This window comes from Macaca fascicularis, chromosome 8, assembly GCF_037993035.2.
Source record: "Macaca fascicularis isolate 582-1 chromosome 8, T2T-MFA8v1.1".
Taxonomy (NCBI): Eukaryota; Metazoa; Chordata; class Mammalia; order Primates; family Cercopithecidae; genus Macaca; species Macaca fascicularis.
The window spans coordinates 60,627,731-60,653,470 of NC_088382.1; the positions used below are offsets into that span (position 1 = coordinate 60,627,731).

A 25,740-nucleotide genomic window follows, 5' to 3' on the forward strand; every position below is an offset into this window, starting at 1 on the left:
TTAAATTGTTTTTATTATAATTTAAGTTCTGGGATACATGTGCAGAACATGAAGGTTTGTTACATAGGTATACACGTGCCATGGTGGTTTCCTGCATCCATCAACTTGTCATCTAAATTAGGTATTCCTTCTAATACTATCCCTCCCCTGCCCCGCCCCCCCACCTCTTGACAGGCCCTGGTGTGTGATGCCCCCTCCCTGTGTCCATGCGTTCTCATTGTTCAGCTCCTACTTATGAATGAGAACATGTGGTGTTTGATTTTCTGTTCTTGTGTTACTTTGCTGAGAATGATGGTTTCCAGCTTCATCCATGTACATGAGGACATGAACTCATCCTTTTTTATGGCTGCATAGTATTCCATGGTGTATATGTGCCACATTTTCTTTATCCTGTCTATCATTGATAGACATTTGGGTTAGTTCCAAGTCTTTGCTATTGTGAACAATGCCACAATAAACATACGTGTGCATGTGTCTTTATAGTAGAATGATTTATAACCCTTTGGGTATATACTCAGTAATGGGATTGCTGGGTGAAATGTATTTCTGGTTCTAGATCATTTAGGAATCACCACACTCTCTTCCACAATGGTTGAACTAATTTACACTCTCACCAACAGTGTACAAGCGTTCTCCACATTCTCTCCAGGATGTGTTGTTTCCTGACTTTTTAGTGATTGCCATTGTAACTAGCGTGAGATGGTATCTCATTGTGGTTTTGATTTGCATTTCTCTAATGAGCAGTGATGATGAGCATTTTTTCATATGTCTGTTGGCTGCATAAATGTCTTCTTTTGGGAAGTGTCTGTTCATATACTTCACCAACTTTTTGATGGAGTTGTTTTTTTATTGTAAATTTGTTTAAGTTTTTTGTAGATTCTGGATATTAGTCCCTTGCCAGATGGATAGATTGCAAAATTTTTCTACCATTCTGTAGGTGGCCTGTTCACTCTGATGATAGGCTTTTTTGCTGTGCAGAAGCTCTTCAGTTTAATAAGATCCCATTTGTCAATTTTAGCTTTTGTTGTCATTGCTTTTTGTATTTTGGTAATGAAGTCTTTGCTCATTCCTATGTCCTGAACGGTATTTCCTAGGTTTTCTTCTAGGGTTTTTATAGTTTTAGGTCTTTATTTAAATCTTTAACCCATCTTGAGTTATTTTTTGTATAAGGTGTAAAGAAGGGGTCCAGTTTCAGTGTTCTGCATATGGCTAGCCAGTTTTGCCAACACTATTTATTAAATAGGGAATCCTTTCCCCATTGCTTACTGTTATCAGGTTTGTGAAAGATCAGATGATTGTAGATGTGTGCTGTTATTTCTGAGGCCTCTGTTCTGTTCCATTGGTCTATATATCTGTTTTGGTACTAGTACCATGTTGGTTTGGTTACTGTAGCATTGTAGTATAGTTTGAAGTAAGGTAGCATGATGCCTCCAGCTTTGTTCTTTTTCCTTAGGATTGTCCTCACTATGTGGGGATTTTTTTGGTTCAATATGAAGTTTAAAGTAGGTTTTTTTTTGTTTTTTTTGTTTTTTGTTTTTTTTCCAATTCTGTGAAGAAAGGCAATGGTAGCTGGACGGGGATAGCATTGAATCTATAAATTACTTGGGGCACTATGGTCATTTTCATGATGTTTATTTTTCCTATCCATTAGCATGGAATGTTTTTCCATGTGTTTGTGTCCTCTCTGATTTCCTTGAGCAGTGATTTGTAGTTCTCCTTGAAGCGGTCCTTCACATCCCTTGTAAGTTGTATTCCTAGGTATTTTATTCACTTTGAAGCAATTGTGAATGGGAGTTCACTCATGATTTGGCTCTCTGTTTATCTATTATTTCTTATAAGAATCCTTGTGATATTTGTACATTGATTTTTATCCTGAGACTTTGCTGAATTGCTTCTCAGCTTAAGGAGATTTGGGGCTGAGACAATGGGGTTTTCTAAATATACAATCATGTCATCTGCAAACAGAGACAATTTGACTTATTATCTTCCTATTTGAATACCATTTATTTCTTTCTCTTGCCTGATTGCCTGGTCAGAACTTCCAATACTATATTGAATAGGAGTGGTGAGAGAGGGCATCCTTGTCTTGTGCTGGGTTTTAAAGGGAATGCTTTTTGTTTTTTGCCCATTCAGTATGATATTGGTTGTGGACTTGTCATAAATAGCGCTTATTATTTTGAGATATGTTCCATCACTACCTAGTTTATTGAGAGTTTTTTAGCATGAAAGGGTGTTGAATTTTGTCAAAGGCCTTTTCTGCATCTATTGCAATAATCATGATCAACAAAATGGATAGACCTCTAGCTAGACTAATAAAGAAGTAAAGAGAAGAATCAAATAGACACAATAAAAAATGATAAAGGTGATATTACCACTGATCCCACAGAAATACAAACTACCATCAGAGAATACTATAAACACCTCAGCACAAATAAAATAGAGAATCTAGAAGAGATGGATAAATTCCTGGACACATACACCCTCCCAAGTCTAAACCAGGAAGAAGTCGAATCCCGAATAGATCAGTAACAAGTTCTGAAATTGAGGCAGCTATTAATAGCCTACCAACCAAAAAATGTACAAGATCAGATGGATTCACAGCCGAATTCTACCAGAGGTACAAAGGGGAGCTAGTACCATTCCCTCTGAAACTATTCCAAACAATAGAAAAAGAGGGAATCCTCCCTAACTCATTTTATGAGTCAAGCATCATCATGATATGAAAACCTGGCAGAGACACAACAAAAAAGAAAATTTCAGGCCAATATCCCTGATGAACATTGATGGGAAAATCCTCAATAAAATACTGGCAAACTGAATCAGCAGCACATTCAAAAACTTATCTGCCATGATCAAGATGGTTTCATCCCTGGGATGCAAGACTGGTTCAACATATGCAAATCAATAAATGTAATCCATCACATAAACAGAACCAATGCAATGTTTTCTTAATAGTCAGGCATAGTGTACTGAGTAAAAGGTACTGTTACAAACATACCTTCAGTAATGTTGTGTTAAGATGGGAAAGGGCATGTTCTACAGCTTGTGAGTAGGTCTCAGTCTTGTAGCTGGCCTGTGCCTCTGAACTGTGGCTTCAGATGTGCTGCTCAGCCACCTTCACTTAGGTGAGACAGGATGGTTGGAGGAGGTTGAGGTGGGGTATTTCCCTTCTCCAAGGTGAGTTAGCCTCTCACAAAATACCAGCAGGTTAGGCTGGTTTCTCCTGAGGGCAGACCTTGCTAAGAAGAACAGAGTGCCTTAGCTTTTGTTTATTTCATGATCTATGGTTTTCTTTTTTAATTATCTTGTCTTATTATCACACATAGTTTTAAAATTTGTGTGTATCTCCTCTACTTTAAGCACCATTCGAATCACAAATACACAGCAGTTCTACAGTTTTATGTTCCTGAATGCTGTTTAAAGACAATCCTAAATTACAACTTAGATTGACTTAGATTGTAAAGAATTCAAGAGTGAAGTTTAACTTGCTACTATTTTTAAAGCATGTGACTTTACAGATCAATGAAATGTGAGGAGTGTTAAATAATCTTTGATATTACACATAATCCACACTAAAATGCTTTTAAATAAGTAAAAGGAACCATTTTAAATACAAAGAATTCTAATTAGATGGGCATACTTAAGGCCAAAAATATGAAGTAGACATTGCTACCTTATTTATCTTTAATCCTTGCCTTTAAGAGGCAAATGGATACAAAACACAAGTGAATCTTGCTTGGTTCAGAGACAGTGAAGGAATTTCCCCCATATTTAAATATATTCACATAACCAGTTATATAAATCTAAATATAAAACCAATCTCCAGTAAGTTTTAAGATGGCACTCACAGTCTTTGTGAAAAGTTGAACATTACTAATGAAGTCTAACATATATTTAGAAGGAGTGAACAGCAATAGAATTTACTGAATTGGAATAACTACTAAAATTCAAAAACTGAACATATTCATTTAACCACAAGCCAGTCTTAGTTTTAAATCAGGACTGCCCAACAAAATATTCTGTTGGTCATTCATGATCTGAATTCTGGTGTATGAGATCTCTTAAAGTACGGTAGACATAAAAAACTCATGGGAAATTTCTGTTTTGAATTAATGGGGCAGTGGCCAACTATTACTCATTAGTAACATTTTTGAGATAAGCTATCAAGTCTGCCCTTTCTACCTTCTTCTTAATGCCGGCAAAGATCACTTTTGTTCCAGGGATGTACTTCTTGGAATTTCTCCAAATACTTCATTAGTGTGTCCTCTCCCCAAGTGATGCCTTTGTTCTTATTGGCATTTGTGTAAGAGAATCCAACAGCCTGACCCATCTTCTGCCCAAAGATACCATGGGAATTAGGCCCAGTCTTGTGCTTGCCTCCTTTTTCCATGGTGCGGCACGGGACACACTTCTGAACAAAAATCTTGCTTTCCTCAACATCACCCATATTTAATTCTCTTTTTAGTCTCTGGCATAATGAAGGTTTCCTTTCTGAAGCCAGACATCACACTCTATTGCCTTAGCTATTTTTAAATGTTTTCCCTTCCCCCTACCAGCAGCATATGGGACTTTTCTCCAAAATCCAATATGAGAATCTGGTCAAGGTTCTAGAGGTAAAAATTACAAAAGTGTGGAGACACTGATGACTGTGTTCCCCTAGAGTTCTTATGTCTCAGCCTTGTCCATACTGAGCCTCCAGCAAGTCATCAATAATAATTCAGGTTTCTCCACTTCAGCACCGGTTTCTGCAGAGGTTTTTACTCAGTGATTTCTGTTCCAACAATCCGTGATTCTTGTAATATGACTGTCTGTCCTTCCAATTTGGATGACAGTGGTTTTCCCCCGTAGAGATGAGGAGAGTTCTTGATTTTTCAGTTCCTTTGGCTTTTTACTTTTTGCTAGGATGGGGTAGCAACTTCTAGGTTCTTACACATTGAACTGGAAACCTGAAGCTCCTGATACTTGGAGTTTTAGAAAGGGAGTGTTTAGTTTCTAAGTATTCAGGGATTTATCTTTCTGGAGTTGATTTTTAGTCTGATTCCAGAGAACATACTCTATATGATTTCATTTTTTTCATACTCTGTATCATATACTACATAATTTTGGTAAGGAAATTGAGGAAGACACAAATATATGGAAAGAACCCAGAATTGCATAGATTCTCTTCTGGCATCTCTATTGTTTTATTGGTTGATGTGTCTATTTTTATTAGTATTATATTATTTTAATTCCTAGCTTTGAAATACAGTTTGAAGTCAGGTAGTGTGGTGTCTCCAGCTTCACTCTTTTGGCTCAAGATTGCCTTTATTGTGTGTGTGAGTGTGTGTGTGTGTGTGCACATGCATGTGCTTTTAAGAGAAAACTGTGAAAGATAATTCTGTGTTCGGGGATTGGAAAAATTAATGTTGTTAAAATGTCTGTATTACCCCCAAAAGATTAATAGAGTCATTAAATTTTTTACCAAAATTTCAATTTTACTTTTTTAGAGATAAGCTCTAAAATTAATACAGAAACACACACACACACACACACACACACACACACACACACACACACACACACAGAGAGAGAGAGAGAGAGAGAGAGAGAGAGAGAGAGAGAGAAATAACCAGGGCAATCTTGAGCCAAAAGAATAAAGCTGGAGATACCACATAACCTGACTTCAAACTGTATTACATAGGTATGGGAATTAAAACAGCAGAATACTGATAAAAAATAGAGACACTGACCAATGAAACAAAACAGAGGCCAGAAAAGAACCTGTGTGATTATGATCAATTGATTTTTACAATGGCCCCAGGAATACAAAATGGGAAAAGAACAATCTCCAATAACAGGGTGACAAGAAAATGGAATTTTCATGTTGAGGAAAATGAAATTGTGTTCTTATCTAACACCATATATAAAAACAACTCAGAACAGATTATATGACTTTGATCTGGGCAATGATTTTTTAGATTTGCCTCCACAAGCTCAGGCAACAACAGCAACAACAATAAAAAATAAGCAAACAGGATTATATCAAACTCTAAAACTTCCGCATAGCAAAGGAAATGAACAGAGTGACGAGGCGACTTATACCATGGGAGAAATATTTGTAAGCTGTACATGTGATAAGGGGTTAGTAATCAAAATATATAAGGAACTAAAACAACTTCAAAGTACAAAACAAACAACCCATTAAAAATGGGCAAAGGACTCATTTTGAGACATTTCTCAAAAGAAGACATAATAATGGCCAACATTTATATACATGTGAATCTATGAAGCAATGCTTAACATCAATAATCCTTAGGAAAATTAGAAACTCAATGAGATATCACCTCATATCTATCAAATGGCTATTATTAAAATGGTGAAAGATAAGTGTTGGCAAAAGTGTAGAGAAAAGGGAGCCCCTGTATACTGTTGGTGGCAATGTAAATTTATACAAGCCGTGTTGAAAACTGTGAAGAGCTTTCTCTAAAAACTGAAAATAGAGCCACCACTCTGTGTAGGGCCAGCAATTCCATTTCTGAGTATATATGCAAATGATTTGAAATAAGTATATTGAAGAGATATCTGCAATTCCATGTTAATTGCTGCTACACTCACAATAGTCAGCACATCAACTGATAAATGGATAAAGAAAATATGGTATATTTGTACATAACAGAATAATATTCAACCTTAAAAAAGAAGGACATTATGTCATAGAAGAATCTGGGGGTCATTATGCTAAATAAAGTCAGTCAGACCCAGAAAGACAAATACTGCATGTTCCCACTTATATGTAGAATCTAAACCATGGAACTCTCAGAATAGTAGTAGTATTTACAAAGACTGGAGAATAGGGGGAATGGAGAGATTTTGGTCAAAAGGTACAATGTTTTGTTAGACTAGAGTAAGAAATGATCAGTATTTGAGGGGAAAAAATGCCCAAGCTTATTGCTAGGCCTTTGCAGACATGAGTGGGTATAGGGCCACTGCTTTTCTGTAGTATTTGGCTAAAGAATATCAATTATTGTGTAACAGTTTCTGTCTTGATAGATTACTCCTCTCAGGTCATGTGGCTAGAAGGAATAGGCATCTCTTGGGTTTATTGGTCTGCATCCACTGGTATTTCTGGGTATCCAGCCTCTCCACTGTCTTATTTGGGGGATATGACACAAAGAGGCAAACCCAGAGAACTCATCATTATGTGTTGTGAGGGTCCCGGGGTCTCTAGGTTCTCCGTCTGCCTGCCTCTCCTCTCTCTTTCAGGGTGTCCTTACATTTATTTTATTTATGTTGTCCAAGGTTTGTGATGATACTTAGGAAGAGGAATAGGGAAAAGTACGTCTATTCTATCTCCAACATAGTACTATGTTTATTTTTAAACTGTTAATGCCATTTTTTAAAAGAAAAAATATTTGACTTACTTGTATTACTCTGATTGTTAATTTCTCAATCTTCATAACCCAAATGAATAGTGACAAAAAATATTTTAAAAGTTGACAATGGAAGTATAATTATGATGTGGCTCTTGGTGTAACTGCTGAGTAGTCTGGAGGGAGAATTCTTAACATGTAGAGACATTGTTATGTAGGCTTATTTTGTAAAATAATGTTTTCTACAATGCAACGCCTAGATTTCACCTTATTTTTACACAAATATGACTTAAATAAGAGTCGATTTTATATGAGTAAACAATACTGAGGAATTTACATGGCTTAAGATAATTTAACCCAATTTAATTTTTAAACTGTTATTTCAAACCTCAAATGTTAAATAGAAAATACCTGTAAATTGCTACTAGATTATGAGTTGCAGTAGATTCTATTGAAAGAGAGATTGGAAACCCAGGACAGTTTGTTCCAGTGGAGGCCACTGTCTGCATAACAAGAAGTTGGTTGTCTCCACCACCCTTACCCCATTAGATACCGTCCAATAGAACATTTTTCATCCTGAAAATATTAAACAACATTCATTAATCAAAGTCAAATTTTCTATTTCTTGCTCTTTATCAGAATTTAGATAGGTAAGCAAATAAGTAACTGTGAGTGATGTCTAAAAGTACTGTTACTAAGATGGTTTCTTAGAGTATTTCAAAATTTTATGTGACTTATGATGGAAATTCTTTTTTGCTTTGCTTACTGCTGATTTGGGAATAATAATTGAAGGCTATCATTTTCACTTAATTTTATATAGCTTAATAGCTATTTGCATGTAAAACTTTCATCAGAACATATTATAAATGGAATGTTTGAGTATTTAAGACTTCATTATGAGACCAGACTTGTTTTAGAGGGATTTAAGATTATACTTTACACGTATTTCTACAGAAAACAAAACTTTATTTCGGAGTAGAAACAAATAGTATTTACTACTTTGTCTTCATGTGTCCCCATCTCAAATATATTGATGGCAAGAGAATATACCTATTTATTAATAATGCCAAAACTGGTTGAAGTTGTTTACAGAAGCTTATTGGGAGATTTTACTTATCTGCTGCCCACATGTCCTCCCATGAATCCAAGAATTCCAACAGTATGACAAGTAATTTGCAAATCTTTGAAAAATTATAGGATATAACATATTTAATAAAGTGCTGCATTTTAAAACCACCATCTGGATATGATATATTTTTGAAGTTATTAATGTCAATAAAAGACCATAACCCAAAAGAAATAAATTATTAATAAGTGAAGAGATTCTGTTTCATCAAAGTTAAAAAGAAAAGGTGAGCCAAGGTGTGAAATATGGGTCTGAAAATGTGGTTAAATGTGGAGGCTGTTACAATGTTTCCTTCCTTTTGAAAATTATCTAAGCAGTGGTGAAAATGGTTCAGAATGGACTTAGAACTTACCATATGTGATAATAGGGAAATATTTTCAATAAAACATGCATTAATTTAACAATTCATGTACAAATACCCAGGCAAATACATACTAACCAGGGCTTATTTAACAAGAAAAAAATGGTTTCTTTGGGGAACATTATTGCTTGAGCCGCCATATGTATTATAACATTAAACATTCTAAATAGTGCTTAATTCCTTGTTTGTGAGAAAGCATCGGAAATACTGAAGAAAGTCGTGTGGGTTTACATAGGAATTGAGAGAACTTTGCTTTATCTTTTTACTGTTGTTGTTATTGATATATATAAGACTAATGTCTTAATAAAAAAGCCTTTTATACTTTCTTCCTCTTTTAGCAAAAATTCATAAATTCTTACTTCATTACTCAAAAAGCTTAATAAATTTCCCATCTGTTTTCCAAAGCCTCATTAAATTTCTCAGAGCTTCCCTAGTGGAACAGGGGAGTGGTTCTCAACTGAAGCCTTGAGCAGTAATATAGGTTTTTTTTTTTTTTTTGACAAGTTACAAAAGCTTATTTTATTGCTACTGAAAACTTAAAAGTTGTTTCTATATATGATATTCATATAGACACTAATACATCTAGGATTACTGATATATTCTCACAGTTGTTTATAACTAAATATTCTGAGTCAAAATATTTTTATTTACTACCTCTAATATTATATGTTCATATATATGCATTTTTTCTTCAATTATAATTGGACTTAACGTGGTGAGATAATCCCCTGATTTCAAAACCTGCTGTGTTCTACATGCATTAATGTAGCTTTATTCATTGAATTTCATGATAATTCCCCTTATGGAAATAATGTTAAAATATTTCCTAAACTAGTGTACACAGCATATTCATCTAAGGTACTGAGTTTGAGATCTGAAAGTCATGGTAGTGCATTTTGTACAGTACATAAGAGAAGGGAAAAGAAATTTGCTTCTCTATTTAATGGAACAGTGCAGAACTTGGGAAGATTTTTAAATAGAGTTGATCTTCTGAGTCTTTTTTTCCCCAAACATCTCCTTGCCCCAAGTTACCACCATCTCAGGTACTACAACATCATAAGAGAAATTTTCAAATATATTAAGTATTAGTGAAATTCAAGTCAGAAATTGAGGATTGACTCCCATTAATACTACTTTCTGGCTAGTCTCTATAAATCTTCATTTTCTCATTGTAAATTGTGCATTAAAGCCCCTACCTTAAAGGGTTACTCTAGAGGGGAAAAAAAAGTTTCTTATTTGAACGTAAGGACTGAATACATAACACGATTAATGGAACACTTTGGATGCTCAGTTTTTCAAAGCTCCTGACTGAAGAATTCATGATGTGTTGTTCTTTGCATTTCAGAAGAGGAAGGCCGGTAATCTAAATGAATCCCTGTTTGGCACTTGAGTCTTATAAGTAAGGTCTGTTAATATTCACAAGACTGGGGAGGTATTTGGGATCAAGGCTCTCTTTCTGTCTTGTAAATAAAGGATCAGCTTTCAGTCTGTCTGGCTTTCCACAATCTCTGACTCCCTCTGGTATCTGAAACCAAAGGTTTTCTAAAATTCCAAGATCCCTTTTCCTCTCATTTCCAGCTGTACAAGGCACTGGCTGTTTAGACTACAGAGAAGACAAACGAGGTTGAGGTAGAGCATCTGCTTCATAGCACAGGTCTTGCAAAAATTTGTGTTTGGAGTGCTTCATGCTGTAAAATAGGCTGAAGTAGATAGAAATAAGTTAGGGCAAAAACTGAACTCACATTTGTGCAGGTGTGTGTTTATGTATTATTTCCATAATAGCTTATTTTATGTGAAATTTTATTTCAAACTAATGATTGAATTGAGAACAGGAATGTGTGGTAAAGAAGATATCTGGGCAAGATAGTGTCTCTCTCTCCCTTAGAAGAGATTTTAAACTCCTGGGAATCACTGAGGATTCTGAATTATTTTTATTTTTCATAGATATATTTTTTCTCCTTGCATATATTTTTCAAATCTCCTACTCTCCATCATAATAGTGAATTTCTCTACCCATTTGTAGAGAAATCTCTACTACATTTTGTCTCTCGTGGTAGACTGTAAAATTTACATTAACATCTTATAGATGAAACAAATCTATTAACTGCCTCCAAAGTAGTAGCTGTCAAAGGGAACATGCCTATGGTATGCAACATTTTGTTTTTTCCTTTTTGTCAAAAGTAATCATTTACGAAGAGAAGAATTGTACATAAATTTTTAGTTAAGTGACCTATTTAAGAACATTTTGAAAATCAGAATTTTAAAGTTGAAGACCTTCTGGAAGCAATTTCCCAGGAGGTAAAGTAACAAAACACAGAGTGTAGTAACCAAGTACTGTATTATGTTCTCATAAGTAATTGTAGCAAAAAACACCATCATCATGAAAGCATTTAAGGTTAGAAATAATAAATTGCATTTCAACCGGAAAAACAGAATTATCCTGAAGCTATACATGTGTCTATTTATAATTATTTGCACAATGAAGTAAGACTAACTGTATAAATTTAGGTCTCTCCATGCCCCAAGTAAGTTTCTTAACTGCAGTTGTCATGCCACCTTAACATTTACGGACACAGGTATCAAGATATTGGCTGACATATTTATATTCACCAAATAATTTAATACGAGAAGATCCATGTAAACATGATATAAGACATACAAATATCTTATTTTATTTACATTAATTTGAAAGAAATAAACCAAATTTTATTAAACATTGTTCTATTACATGAAGATCCTAAAAGAACGTAAAAGATTTTGAAGCAAGCAGTTTAGCAGAGATAGGCAATGTAATAAGTTTCTATTTTTATTTGCCAAACTCAGTAATGGGGATCAGGAGATTGAGATACATAATAAACCAATAACCCAAATCACAAAGAGTACAGGTTATAGTCCTTGGAAACCCACAAAGTAGAGGAAGAGAGTAAAGGATCAAAACAATAGGTTGCATTCTGATATATGCCTATAAACGCTGGAATGCAAATTAATTGATACTTACAGACCATAAACATTTTGCAAATTACTGTGCCTTAGGCATTTTAGAAATCAAAAGTGAATGTGGCCTGGATTTTCAGAATGGCACACTAAGGACGTCTGAAATTCCACTCTTCTGGAAAGGCAATGAGAAAATATTCATAATTATCAGAATCAATGTTATTCAGAATTGTGAAATAAATGTTTGGAGTAACCATACAGTATTTTTTAAAAACAAGACAAACTTCAAGTTTTGGTAAGAATGGAGAGCTTCCTACTACCCTGTCCAGACAACCACTGTGACCTTGAAAATATGCATCCTAGAAAACATGGTAGCTAGCTATAAGACCCAGTACCTCAGAACCCACTGAAGGATATGGACTGGGCTTGCAGATTCTAAAAAAGCACAATCCCAAGAAAATCATAATCATGTGACCTATCTGGAAGCTCCCTAGAGAAATCAATTTGCAGGCTGCTATGGTTTTAATATGGCTTGTCCCCTCTGAAACTGATGTTGAAATTTGATTCTCAATGTGACAGTGTGGGGAGGTGGGGCCTACTGGGAAGTGTCTGAGTCATGGTGGTAAATAATGCCTTCTTGTGAGAATGGGTGGATTCTCATTCTAGAGGGAAATGGATTAATTCCCATGAGAACTGGTTGTTAAAACAAGTCTGGCTTCACAATTTTCTCTCTCTTACTTCCTCTCTACAATGTGGTCTCTTTGCATAGTCCCACTTCACTTCCACTTTCTACCATGAGGTTAAGCAACCTGAAGTGGTCACCAGATGTGGCTAACCCACCTTGAATTTTCCAGCCACCATAATCAGAGACAAATAAACTGCTTTTTTTAAAGATAAATTATCCAGTCTCAAGTATGCTGTTATAGCAACACAAATGGACTAAGAAAATTGGCATGCAGAGTAGGGTGTTGCTCTACAGATAACTGAAAATGTGGAAGTGGCACTGGAATTGGGTAATGGTTGGTGTCTGGAAAAATTTGGAGGAGACTAGAAAAAGCCTGTATTGCTGTGAATGAGATCCTTAGGGTGATTCTGGTGAGGACTCAGAAGAAGACAAAAAGATGAGGGAAAGTTTGGAACTTCTTAGAGATTCATTATGTGGTCAGAACCAAAATGCCATTAGAAATATAAACAGTAGAAGATATGCCTATTACACTCTTGCAAAGAACCTGACTGCATTATGTCGATTCCCTAGTATTTTGTGGAAGGTCAAACTTAAGAGTGACTAATGTTTGTCAGAAGAAAACTTCAGGTAGTAAAGCATTCAGGCAACTGCATGGTTGCATTTAAATGCGTGAAGTAAGATTTAAGAGCAAAGACATGACCTAAATGTGCAATTTATCGTTAAGAGGAAAGCAGACTGTAAGGATTTAAAAAAATTGCAGACTGGTTATATAAAAAGAAAAGGCATGTTTGGAAAGGGTGCTGAGCGTTGGGTCCAGTGAGTAGTTGCTAAAGAGATTAGCATAGCTGAAAGGAAACCCAGTGCTAATAATAAAAATAATGGAGAAAATCCCTAAAGGCATTTCAAATACCTTTGAGGCCAGTTTCATCACAGGTTGAGAGGCCTAGGAGGACAGAATGGGTTTTGGGGACAGACCTAGGCTGCTGAAGTCCTGTGCTGCCTCAGGATGCTGCTCTCCACATCAAGAGCAGCCATGGCTCAAGTGGCCCCAAGTAAGGCTCAGGACTCTACTTTGAAAGGCACAAACGGTAAACATTGGCATCCACATGGTGTTGATTTTACAGGACTGCAGAATGTGAGAGCTATGGAAACAAGGCTTTATTGATTGAGATTTCAAAGGGTGTATAGAAAAAACTGCAGGCCCAGGCAGAGACTAGTCACAGGATAGAGCCACCACAGAGAACCTCCCATAGGGCAATGCTGAGTGGAAATGTAGAGTTAGAGCTCTACCAAGTCCTCACCAGCACAAAGCCTAGGGGAGCTACTGGGGTCACCATCAAGACCTCAGAATTATAGAGCCACCAACACCGCGTAATGCCCACTGAGGAAAACTACAGGCACCAGACTTCAATCTATGAGGGCAGACACATGTGCGACACTCAACAAAACCATGGGAGTTGAACTGCCCGAGACCTTAGCACACACCCTTCACACCCATGTACACAGGGTGTGAGATATGGAGTCAAAGAAAATTATCCTGGAGCCTTAAGATTTACTGTCTGCCCTGCTGTGTTTCGGACTTAATATAGGGCCTGTCATTTATTTCTTTTTGTCTAGTTTTCTCTTTTAGAATAGGAATATCGACTAAATATCTGTTATACCATTTTATCTTGGAAATAAATGTCTTGCTCTTGATTTCACAGTTCATAACTACAAGGAACTTGCCCTGAATCTCAGAGGAGAATTTGAACTTTGGGCTTTCAAGCTGATGTTGGAAAAGTTAAGACTTTTGGAACTATTTGGAGGGAATGATTGTATTTAGCATTGTAAGAAGAACATGAGTTTTATGGGGGCAGAGGTGAAATGCTTCACTTTGAATATGGTTTGTTCCTCTTAAACTCATGTCAAAATTTGATCCCCAATATGGCAGTGTTGGAATGTGGGGCCTAGAGGGAACTGTTCAGGTGGTGGGGGTAGATTCCTCCATAAATAAATTAATTCCCTGCTGCAAAGGTGGGTGAGATCTTACTCTTGTGGAAATGCCTTATTTCCCACTGGAGTGGGTTGTTAAAAACAGTCTGGCTTCCTTAGTTTCTCTGTCTTGCTTCCTTTCTCAACATGCGATCTCTTTGCACATGCCCACTCCACTTTCACTTGCTGACATGAGGTGAAACAGCCTGAAACCTTCATCAGATGCAGCTTTCCCATCTTGGACTTTTCAGTCACCAGAGTAATGAGCCAAATAAATCTCTTTTTTTCTCTAAGTTACCCAGCCTCAGATATTCTGTTATAGCAACACAAACAGACTAAGACACAGACCTTGTCATTACTTGACCTTACTCAGACCTTTCTCATTGGAAAGATTACTAACCTCAGTATTTAACAATCAACAGTAGTTGTTTAAGATTACACCTACTTGAATTGGCAATACCGGTTGTGGCAAGAAAGACGCTGGTGTAAAACTTAAGATCTGAGGAATGAGATTCCAATGAGGGACTTTTAGAAGCTCCAATACATTCCTGAGAACCTGGAAGAGCGCATGAAAGTGCCGGGTGCGCAAGACGAGAAAAGATGCCCTAAACTCTCCGTTCTGGCTGACCTTAAAAATCTGTGCAAGAAGAAAGTAAAGACTTAGAAAGAGTTGCACATTGCCGGAGCACTAAAGAAGTGCCACAAAACACACACAGAGCCCCATGGAAAAGTTGTAAGACTTTGCTTCTAGTAATTTACAGAAATATTGATCAAAACAATAGATGAAAGGCCGGGCGCGGTGGCTCAAGCCTGTAATCCCAGCACTTTGGGAGGCCGAGGCGGGCGGATCACAAGGTCAGGAGATCGAGACCACAGTGAAACCCCGTCTCTACTAAAAATACAAAAAATTAGCCGGGCGCGGTGGCGGGCGCCTGTAGTCCTAGCTACTCAGGAGGCTGAGGCAGGAGAATGGCGTAAACCCAGGAGGCGGAGCTTGCAGTGAGCCGAGATCGCGCCACTGCACTCCAGCCTGGGCAACAGCGTGAGACTCCGTCTCAAAAAAAAAAAAAAAAAAAAAAAACAATAGATGACCAAGAAGCTAAATAGACAAAAATAATCTGTTTCCTATCAGTGAAACAGATAGGAAAACAACAACAACAAACTGCAACAGCATCAGACTCTTGGGAAGAATGAGAATCTGATTTCCAAGAATATTCTTTGAATTACCAGTTTTAAACAAAAATTATGTGACATTGAAAAAATTCTCAAAATTGTGGCTTTTCTGTAAGAAAATAGACTCAATAGAAGCTTTCTCTGAGGAAAACCATCTGGGGCACTTACTAGTAAAATAATTTAAATTGCGAATTACAAATATATTAAGTGGTCTAAACAAAGCTATGCCCAAAGAATTAATGTTTGACCAAATAGAAAATGTTAGGAAAGATAGAAGTAATGAAAAGAATCAAATAAAATTCTTCAGTTGAAAAGTACAGTTACTGAAATTTTAAAAATTCTTAGATGAACTGAACAAAATATTTGAGTTTATGAAGAAAGATTAAGAGAGTATTAAGAGTTCACTATATCTCAATGTCAATAGGGCAACTGAGATTATCCAGTCTAAGGAATAACAAAAACATAAATGAAGAAAAATAGCAGAGTCTCAGAAGTCTCTATGGCCACGTAAGTTATACTGTCATATATGTAAAGGGAATACCAAGAAAACAAGGAGAGACAGGGATAGAAACAATATTTTAAGAAATAACAGCTGAAAATTTCTCAAATTTAATATTACTATACATATTTGAAGAGCTCAATGAATTCCATGTAGAATAAAAACAAAGACGTACAATTATCATGGTTGACCAGCAAAAGGCCAAAGAATCTTGAAAACAGCAAAAGAAAAATGACTCACAACATGCAAATAATCATTAATAAGAATAAGAGCTCATTTTTATAGTAAACTGTGAAAGTTAGAAGGTAATAGAATAACACATTTAAGTGCTGAAACAAAAAGGGTGTCATTTAAGAGGTTCTTATTCAGCGAAACTCACCTTCCAAAATGGAGGAGAATTAAATCATTATTACATATAAAAAAAAAAGAAGAACATTTGCCGCTAGTAAATATACACTACAGAAAATAATTTTTAGATAATAACTTGAATACACACTTAGAAATAATAAAAACACTGTTAAAGGTAATACATAATTCAATATAAGTGACAGTATAAATGCATTTTTATTGGTGTTATACTTCTAACTGATTTAAAAGAAAAATTCATAAAATGATAATTATATCACTGTGTCTTTCAGCTTGTAATGTATAAAGATGTAAAGCGTATGACAATAATAACACAAAGAAGTGGGGGGAACAGAGTTTTATAGAAGCAAATTTTTGAGCACTATTGATACTGTCATTATTCTGAACTAGAATATTTTAAAATATTATTATATCCCTCCAAATAACTAATAAAATAACTAATGATAAAAATAGGAGAATTAAAATTATATCTATATAGTATATATTTATATATAATTTATATGAAAGTATATACATATACACATGTACATTTATAGTGGTATAACACCCAAAATAAAAATAGTAATGGAAAATTAAAGGAATAAAAATAAAAATTTATGATGTAAAGTGAATATAAATATCACCATATCTATAATTGCATTAAAAGCAAATATATTAAACATTCCAACGGAAGGCAGAGATTAACATAATAAATTTCCTTAAATGATGTAACTATATTATGCTCTCATGAGAAATAGTTTAAATTTTTTAATTGAAAAGTACTCTAGTATATATATGACTACAATCAAGATATTGCCATTGAAACAGTCAAAGCAGAACACCTGCACCCTGACCCTGTTTTGTTTTTATCGTTATTCAGTTCAATGTATTCTTTTATTTCTTTTGAGACTTTTTTGTATGTAATGGATTATTTATAATTCTGTGGCTTCATTTTCAAGTGTCAGAAATTGTTTTTGTTTGCTTTCTGTTACTGATTCTTCTGTGGTCAGAAAACACACCTTCTATGATTTAATTATTTAAATGTATTGAGATTTGTTCTATGCCCCCAGTATGGTCAAGTTTCTACAGAAACTTGCAAATAATGTATATTCTATTTGTGTTGTCCAAAAGTTCTAAAAATGTTAGTTTGATCTTGTCATTTGATGGTGTTTTCTAATTCTTCTATATTCCTGCTGACGTTCTGTTTTACTCTTTACCAATTGTTAAGAGGATGTTGAAGTCTTCGATGTAATTGTGTATTTATCTATTTCACCTTTCAATTCTATCAGTTTCTGCTTTACATAGTTTGCATCTAAGTTATTTGATGCATACATATTTAGAGTTGATATGTTTTTCTTATAGATTTATACTTTTATTATTAATTAATTTGTCTTATTTTGTCCCATAATTTTCTTTACTTTGAAGTTTAGCTCATCTAATGCTAATAGAGTCACTAGTCACTTTTCTTCATAAAAATATGCATGATATATCTTTTATCAGTCTTTTACTTTAAATATAACTGTATCATTATATTTAAAGTGAGCTTGTAGATAGCATATATTTGGGTCATGTTTTTTAATCTATTCTGCCAATATCTGTGTATTGATTGGTATATTTAGATAATTTACTTTCATTTTAATTATTGATGTGCTGACATACTTATCATTATATATTTGAATTTTGTTCTTTTTTCCATTTTTCTGTTTTAATTTTTCTGCCTTCATGTGCCTTTTTTGAACATATTGTTTTAGAAATCAATTTCATCCACAACGTTTTTGAGTGTACTTTAACATATACTGTTTTTAGTGGTTACTCTCAGGGTTACATTTTGTATATATCTTCATATTCTAGTGAAATCAACATCTTATCAGTTAGGTGTAGAAACTTTAACATATTATGTCTCTTTACCTACTTTATATTTTACATTTTATAATATATAATATATTATAGTTTATAATATTTATATATTATATTTAAGCATATATTAACATATAATATTTATTATAAATATAGTTTATATTTATAATATATAAATATATTATGTTTTATATTTCATATTTTATACTGTTCTTTATATAATATTTTAAAATATTTTATTTACATATAATAAGAACCAAATCAGACAATGTTACAATTTTTGTTTCAATACCCAAGTATAAATTAGAAAACTCAAAAGCAGAAATAAAATATTTATCAATCACTTTTCTTACCATATTCTTTCTTTCTTCCTAAGTTCCAAGATAGCTTCTTTAATTATTTTCTCTTTTTGTCCTTTTTAAGCCATGTTTTTAGGATAGGTCTTATTATAAGTTTACTTTGTTTATCTTTAGCTGAGAATGTCTTCATTTTCCCTTGATTTCTGAAACACTGTTTTGATGGATATAGGATTCAGGATTGACAGTTGTTTTCTTTCAGCAGTTGAAAAATCTTGTGCCACTTCCTTCTGACTGTATGATTTCTGATGAGAAATTCTCTGTCATTTGACTTGTGTTCTCCTATAGGTAAGGTTTTATTTCTCTCTTGCTGCTCTCAAGACTTTTTGCTGTCTAGTTTTCAGAAGTTGACTATGATGTGTGTTGGCAAGGATTTCTTTGAGTTTATCCTCTTTGTGTTTCACTTAGTCTCTTAAATCTAAAGAATTTAGTCTTTCACCAATTTCAATGAATTTTCCGCTATAATTTCTTTCAATATTTTGCAGTTCCTTAATTTTTCTCCTCATTTTTTTGACTCTGAAGACATGAATAGTACATATATATATTTGTTTTAGTCTCACAGTTCATTGAATAGTCTTTCCTTTTTTCAATCTTTCTTATACCGTTTATTCTAGCTGGTTAATTTTCACAATTCTTTTATCCAGTTCACTGATTCTTCTGTTCTCTTCTTTCTGCTGTTGAGCCATCTATTCAGTTTTTTTATTTCTGTTATTATATTTATCAGTTCTAAATTTTTTTTAATTTGTTTATTATTATTATACTTTAAGTTGTAGGGTACATGTGCATAACGTGCAGGTTTGTTACATATGTATACTTGTGCCATGTTGCTGTGCTGCACCCATCAACTCGTCATTTACATCAGGTATAACTCCCAATGCAATACCTCCCCCCTCACCCCTCCCCATGATAGGCCCCGGTGTGTGATGTTCCCCTTCCTGAGTCCAAGTGATCTCATTGTTCAGTTCCCACCTATGAGTGAGAACATGCGGTGTTTGGTTTTCTGTTCTTGCGATAGTTTGCTAAGAATGATGGTTTCCAGCTGCATCCATGTCCCTACAAAGGACACAAACTCATCCTTTTTTATGGCTGCATAGTATTCCATGGTGTATATGTGCCACATTTTCTTAATCTAATCTGTCACTGATGGACATTTGGGTTGATTCCAAGTCTTTGCTATTGTGAATAGTGCTGCAATAAACATACGTGTGCATGTATCTTTATAGCAGCATAATTTATAATCCTTTGGGTATATACCCAGTAATGGGATGGCTGGGTCATATGGTACATCTAGTTCTAGATCCTTGAGGAATCGCCATACTGTTTTCCATAATGGTTGAACTAGTTTACAATCCCACCAACAGTGTAAAAGTGTTCCTATTTCTCCACATCCTCTCTGGCACCTGTTGTTTCCTGACTTTTTAATGATCGCCATTCTAACTGTTGTGACATGGTATCTCATTGTGGTTTTGATTTGCATTTCTCTGATGGCCAGTGATGATGAGCATTTTTTCATGTGTCTGTTGGCTGTATGAATGTCTTCTTTTGAGAAATGTCTGTTCATATCCTTTGCCCACTTTTTGATGGGGTGGTTTGTTTTTTTCTTGTAAATTTGTTTGAGTTCTTTGTAGGTTCTGGATATTAGCCCTTTTTCAGATGAGTAGATTGCAAAAATTTTCTCCCATTCTGTAGGTTGCCTGTTCACTCTGATGGTAGTTTCTTTTGCTGTGCAGAAGCTCTTTAGTTTAATGAGATCCCATTTGTCAATTTTGGCTTTTGCTGCCGTTGCTTTTGGTGTTTTAGACATGAAGTCTTTGCCCATGCCTATGTCCTGGATGGTACTACCTAGGTTTTCCTCTAGGATTTTTATGGTATTAGGTCTAACATTTAGTCTCTAATCCATCTTGAATTAATTTTCATATAAGGAGTAAGGAAAGGATCCAATTTCAGCTTTCTACTTATGGCTAGCCAATTTTCCCAGCACCATTTATTAAATAGGGAATCCTTTCCCCATTTCTTGTTTCTCTCAGGTTTGTCAAAGATCAGATGGCTGTAGATGTGTGGTATTATTTCTGAGGACTCTGTTCTGTTCCATTGGTCTATATCTCTGTTTTGGTACCAGTACCATGCTGTTTTGGTTACTGTAGCCTTGTAGTATAGTTTGAAGTCAGGTAGCGTGATGCCTCCAGCTTTGTTCTTTTGACTTAGGATTGTCTTGGAGATGCGGGCTCTTTTTTGGTTCCATATGAACTTTAAAGCAGTTTTTTCCAATTCTGTGAAGAAACTCATTGGTAGCTTGATGGGGATGGCATTGAATCTATAAATAACCTTGGGCAGTATGGCCATTTTAATGATATTGATTCTTCCTATCCATGAGCATGGTATGTTCTTCCATTTGTTTGTGTCCTCTTGTATTTCACTGAGCAGTGGTTTGTAGTTCTCCTTGAAGAGGTCCTTTACATCCCTTGTAAGTTGGATTCCTAGGTATTTGATTCTCTTTGAGGCAATTGTGAATGGAAGTTCATTCCTGATTTGGCTCTCTGTTTGTCCTTTACTGGTGTATAAGAATGCTTGTGATTTTTGCACATTAATTTTGTATCCTGAGACTTTGCTGAAGTTGCTTATCAGCTTAAGGAGATTTTGGGCTGAGACAATGGGGTTTTCTAAATATACAATCATGTCATCTGCAGTTCTAAAATTTTTATTTTATTCTTTTTTATGTCTTTTATTTCTTCCTAGAATTTCTGTTTCTTTTCTGAGACTTTCTACACTTTCATTTGTTGTAAGCATGGTGATAATCACTTATTGGAACAACTTTGTGACTGCTTTAAAATATTTGTCAACTGATTCTAAAATCTATGTCATCTCACTGCTGGCATCTTTTGAATTTTTTTCCATTCAATTTGAGTTTTCACTGGTTCGTGGTATGATGAGTGATCTTCTATTGGAATTAAACATTTTTGTTATTTAGTTATGAGATTCCAAATCTTACTTAAACATTATGTTTTATGCAATTTCCATTGATACAGCTTTATCAAGGTAATGGAGAGTGCCATGTTGCTCCTGCCAGGTAGTTGTAGAATTTCAGGTTTACTACTTTACCTCCATTGGGAGTTGAACAGTGGGCTCTTCACAACTACTGTAAAAGAGTAGGAGATCCAGTTCCCCAGTAGGCTTTCACTGATCCCACCCTGAGTAGGGTGGGTGGATTTATCTCACTAATATTTACCTTTAAAGTTTCCTTATGTTTGTTTTACATATAATATGCAAAGAATTCAGTCCTACTTAGTGGGAGTAAAAGGGACAGATATGTCTACCCCATCTTCCTAGAAGTAGAATTATCCAAGCTTTACAGCTAAACACACATGTAGGTTGCAAATAAAAGGATACAAAAACATATATCTTGCATACAATAATGAGAAAAGAACTTGAGTAACTATAGTAATTTTACACAAAAGGTTTTAAGTCAAAAATTGTTTCAAGATACTAAAAAGGGCATTTTTTAGTGAAAAATGAATCAGTTTTTCAAGGAGATATAACAATTATAAGCATATTTGTGATAATGACAGAGTTCCAAAATTTATGGAACAAATGAGGTGAAATCAAAGAGAAAATGGAAAGTACCACCAGTTAGTTATAGACTTCAATACACCATTTTAACTAGTGGATAGAACAATGAGGCAGAAAAGTAACAGGATATTGACTTGGTCAGCATGGTAAACAACCAGATATGCTGACCTGTTTAGACTCTCCACCCTATTACAGAAGAACACACATTTTTAACCAGAATACAAGCAACATTATCTAAGACCACGTATATGTCAGGTTATAAATCAAGCCTCACTACATTTAAAACAGTTAAAATAATACAAATTATGTTCTATGAACACAGTGGAATACAATTAGAAATGAATAAGAAAAGAACAATTGAAACATATACAAACATGAGGATACTAAAAACAAATTCCTAAATAACCAATGGGTCAAAAGGAAAATCACAGTGAAATTATAAATTATTGGGAGATAAATAACAATGAAATCTCATCATCCTAAAACTTATGCTATGCAGCTATAGTTTGTTTAGAGAAAAATTTTAACTTCAAATGTTATATTAAATAATAAAAGACTTAAATATCTAATCTTTCTCAATCAGAAACTAGAGAAAACAGCAAAGTAAACACAAAGAAAGCAGGAAGGAGAACAATTATAAATTTAGACCAGAAATAAAAAGAGAATACATAAACAATTAAAGAAATTAGAAAACCTCAAATTTAGACTTTTAAAAGGTTAGCAAGAATGACAAAACTTTAACTAGATAACCAGTGAGAGAGAAGGTTCATTTTTTTTAATCAGAAATAAAAGAAAGTATATTTTAGATATTAAAAAGAAAAACATAACTATAAATAATTGCTAAAGATTTACATAATTAATTGAAGTGTGTACACTCCGAGAATAACACCAACCAATGAAACTGACCCAAAGAGGAATAAATAATTAGAATATACCTAAAAGAAGGAAAGGTATTTAAATGGTATTTTTAAAACACCTGCCACAAGAAAAAGCCCCAAATCAAGAGGTTTCTCTGATGAACTCCACTAAACAATGAAAAAACAATTATTACCAATCTTTCACAATATTTTCAAAATACAGAAAAAGAGGAAACACTCCCCTGCTTATTTGAGTTTCAAATTGGCTTCATAGCAAAACCAAAACCATCAGATGAGAAGAAAGCCATAGATCAATATCTCTAATGGGGGTAGATGAAACAATCTTTAACACAATTCTTGCAAACCAAATCCAGCAACAATCAAAAATTATTATACACCATGATCACTTGATATATATTCTGTAATGTATGATATATATATATGTTTGTGTGTGTGTGTGTGTGTGTGTGTGTGTGTGTGTCTTAAAATCAATAATGCAAAATACCATATTAATTGAATAAAGGACAAAAATACATAATCATTGTAATGGATTCAAAAATAAGAAAAAAATACAATTTCATAACAAGTATATTGAGGACAACTAAGTATAGAAAGAATGTATGTGTTCCCCCTACAATCAGGAATAAGAAAATGATGTATGCTCTCTCCACTTTCATCAACCTTGTGTTGGAATTTCTAGTCAAGGCTAGATGATACAAACTTAAATATAAAAAATGTTCATGAATTCACTAAGAAAACTGTTAGTGCTAACTAGTAAATGACTTCTGCACGGTTGCAGCATATAATCCCAATGCACAAAAATCAGATGTATTTTTATATGATAGCAGTGGATTAGAGTAGCTAAAATTAAGAAAAAAAAATCATAATAGCATCAAAAAAATTCTAAGGAATATATTTAACCAAAAAGGTGGAAATATTGTGTACTGAAAACTACAAAGCATGGAAAGAATTTCAAGAAGATTTAAATAAGGGGAGCTACATCCCATGTGCATAAATTAGAAGACTTTATATTTTTAATATGAAAATATTCCAAAATTAATGTGCAGATTTAAGAAATCTCCATTAAAATGCCAACTACCTTTTATTCAGAAATGGACAAGCTGATCTTGAATGTATATGCAATCCAGTATAGCCAAAATAATCTTGGCAAATAAGTTGGAAAGGACCCACAGTTCCATATTTCAGAACACTACAAGGCTATGGTCACCATGGCTTTGTGGTATTGTCATAAGAATGGACATATAGAACACTGAAATACAATTGAGAGTCTAGAAATGAACCTTACTTATTGTTAACTGTCTTCTGCCATGCTTTTCAACACAATAGAATGTGGAAAGGAACAGGTTTTTCAATAAACAGTGCTGGTCATCTAATCCAAAAAGTTAAGTTGGGTCCTTTCCTCACACCATAAACAAACAAACAAAAAATACTTAAAAATGAAACATGGAAATATATCTAAGAGCTAAAACTGTAAACCTATCTGAAGAAAACATGGGATTAAATTTTTGTAACCTTGGGTTTGACAATTGTGCTTACATTTCACACCAAAAGCACAAGTATCAAAGGGGAAAAGCACAAGAATCAAAGGGGAAAAAATAGACAAATTTGACTTTTTCAAAATTTAAAGCACTTCTGCTGAGTAATACTATAAAAAAGGTGAAATACAACTTGCAGATTGGCAGAAACATTTTCAAATCATTTATCTGTTAAGGAGACTGTATGCAAATATATAAAAGATTTTTAGAATTTGAAATAGAAACATAAATACCCCAAATAAAAATTGACAAAGGATTCAAATTGACATTTTTCCAGAGAAGATATTCAAATTGCCAATAAGCACAAGAAATGAGGCTCAAATCATTAGTCATCAAAATGCAAATCAAAACCACAGTAAAATACAGCTTCTCATTCTATAGGATGGCTATAATTATTTAAAAAGAAGAAACTAGACAATAATGATGATTTGTGAGGATGTAGAGAAATTGGAGCGCTCATCTTTTGCTAGTGAGAATGTAAAATGTGGTAACTCATTTAGACAAAATTTCCACGTTTTCTGAAAAAGTGCAAGTTGAAGTTGTCATATGACCCAGCAATTCCACTTCTAGGTATATTCAAGAGCAAATAGAAGATATTCCCAAACACACAAAAAAGAAACTGTACACAGATGTTCACAGCAGCTTTATCCACAAAAATATAAAAAGTAGAAACAACCCAAATGTTCAACAGGTGATGGATGGGAAGGAAGAGATATGTCCACATCAGGAAATATTCATCAATGAAGAGAAAAGAAGAACTATCTATGCTACAACATGGGTGCACCTTGAAAATAGTGTGTTAAGTGAATGCAGACAATAGCAAATATCTTATATGTATGATGTTATTTATATGAGATGTCCACAAAAAGCAAACCAATAGAAAGACAAAAAATAATAATAATAATGCTTATCAGAAGCTGAAGAGAGAGGAAATGACGAGTGACTTGTACTGGGTACAGGATATATTTTTTGGAGCAATAAAAATGTTCTAAAATTTGATGATGATACTTGTACAACTGTGAATATTATAAAATCCACTGAATTGCATGGTTTAAACAGTTGAGTATCATAGTATGTGAACTATATCTCCCTAAGGTTGCTGCA

The 25,740-nt window shown here is 34.3% G+C and overlaps 1 protein-coding gene and 1 pseudogene across 10 annotated transcripts in view; one reads left to right on the forward strand and one right to left on the reverse strand.

Annotated features, from left to right (window-relative positions):
• The window catches only part of SNTG1 (syntrophin gamma 1), an 878,369-nt gene that overhangs the window by 841,692 nt on the left and 10,937 nt on the right, over nucleotides 1–25,740 (forward strand). The gene's annotated exons all lie outside the window — the stretch shown is intronic.
• On the reverse strand, nucleotides 4,132–4,447 carry LOC123575191 (cytochrome c-like; annotated as a pseudogene).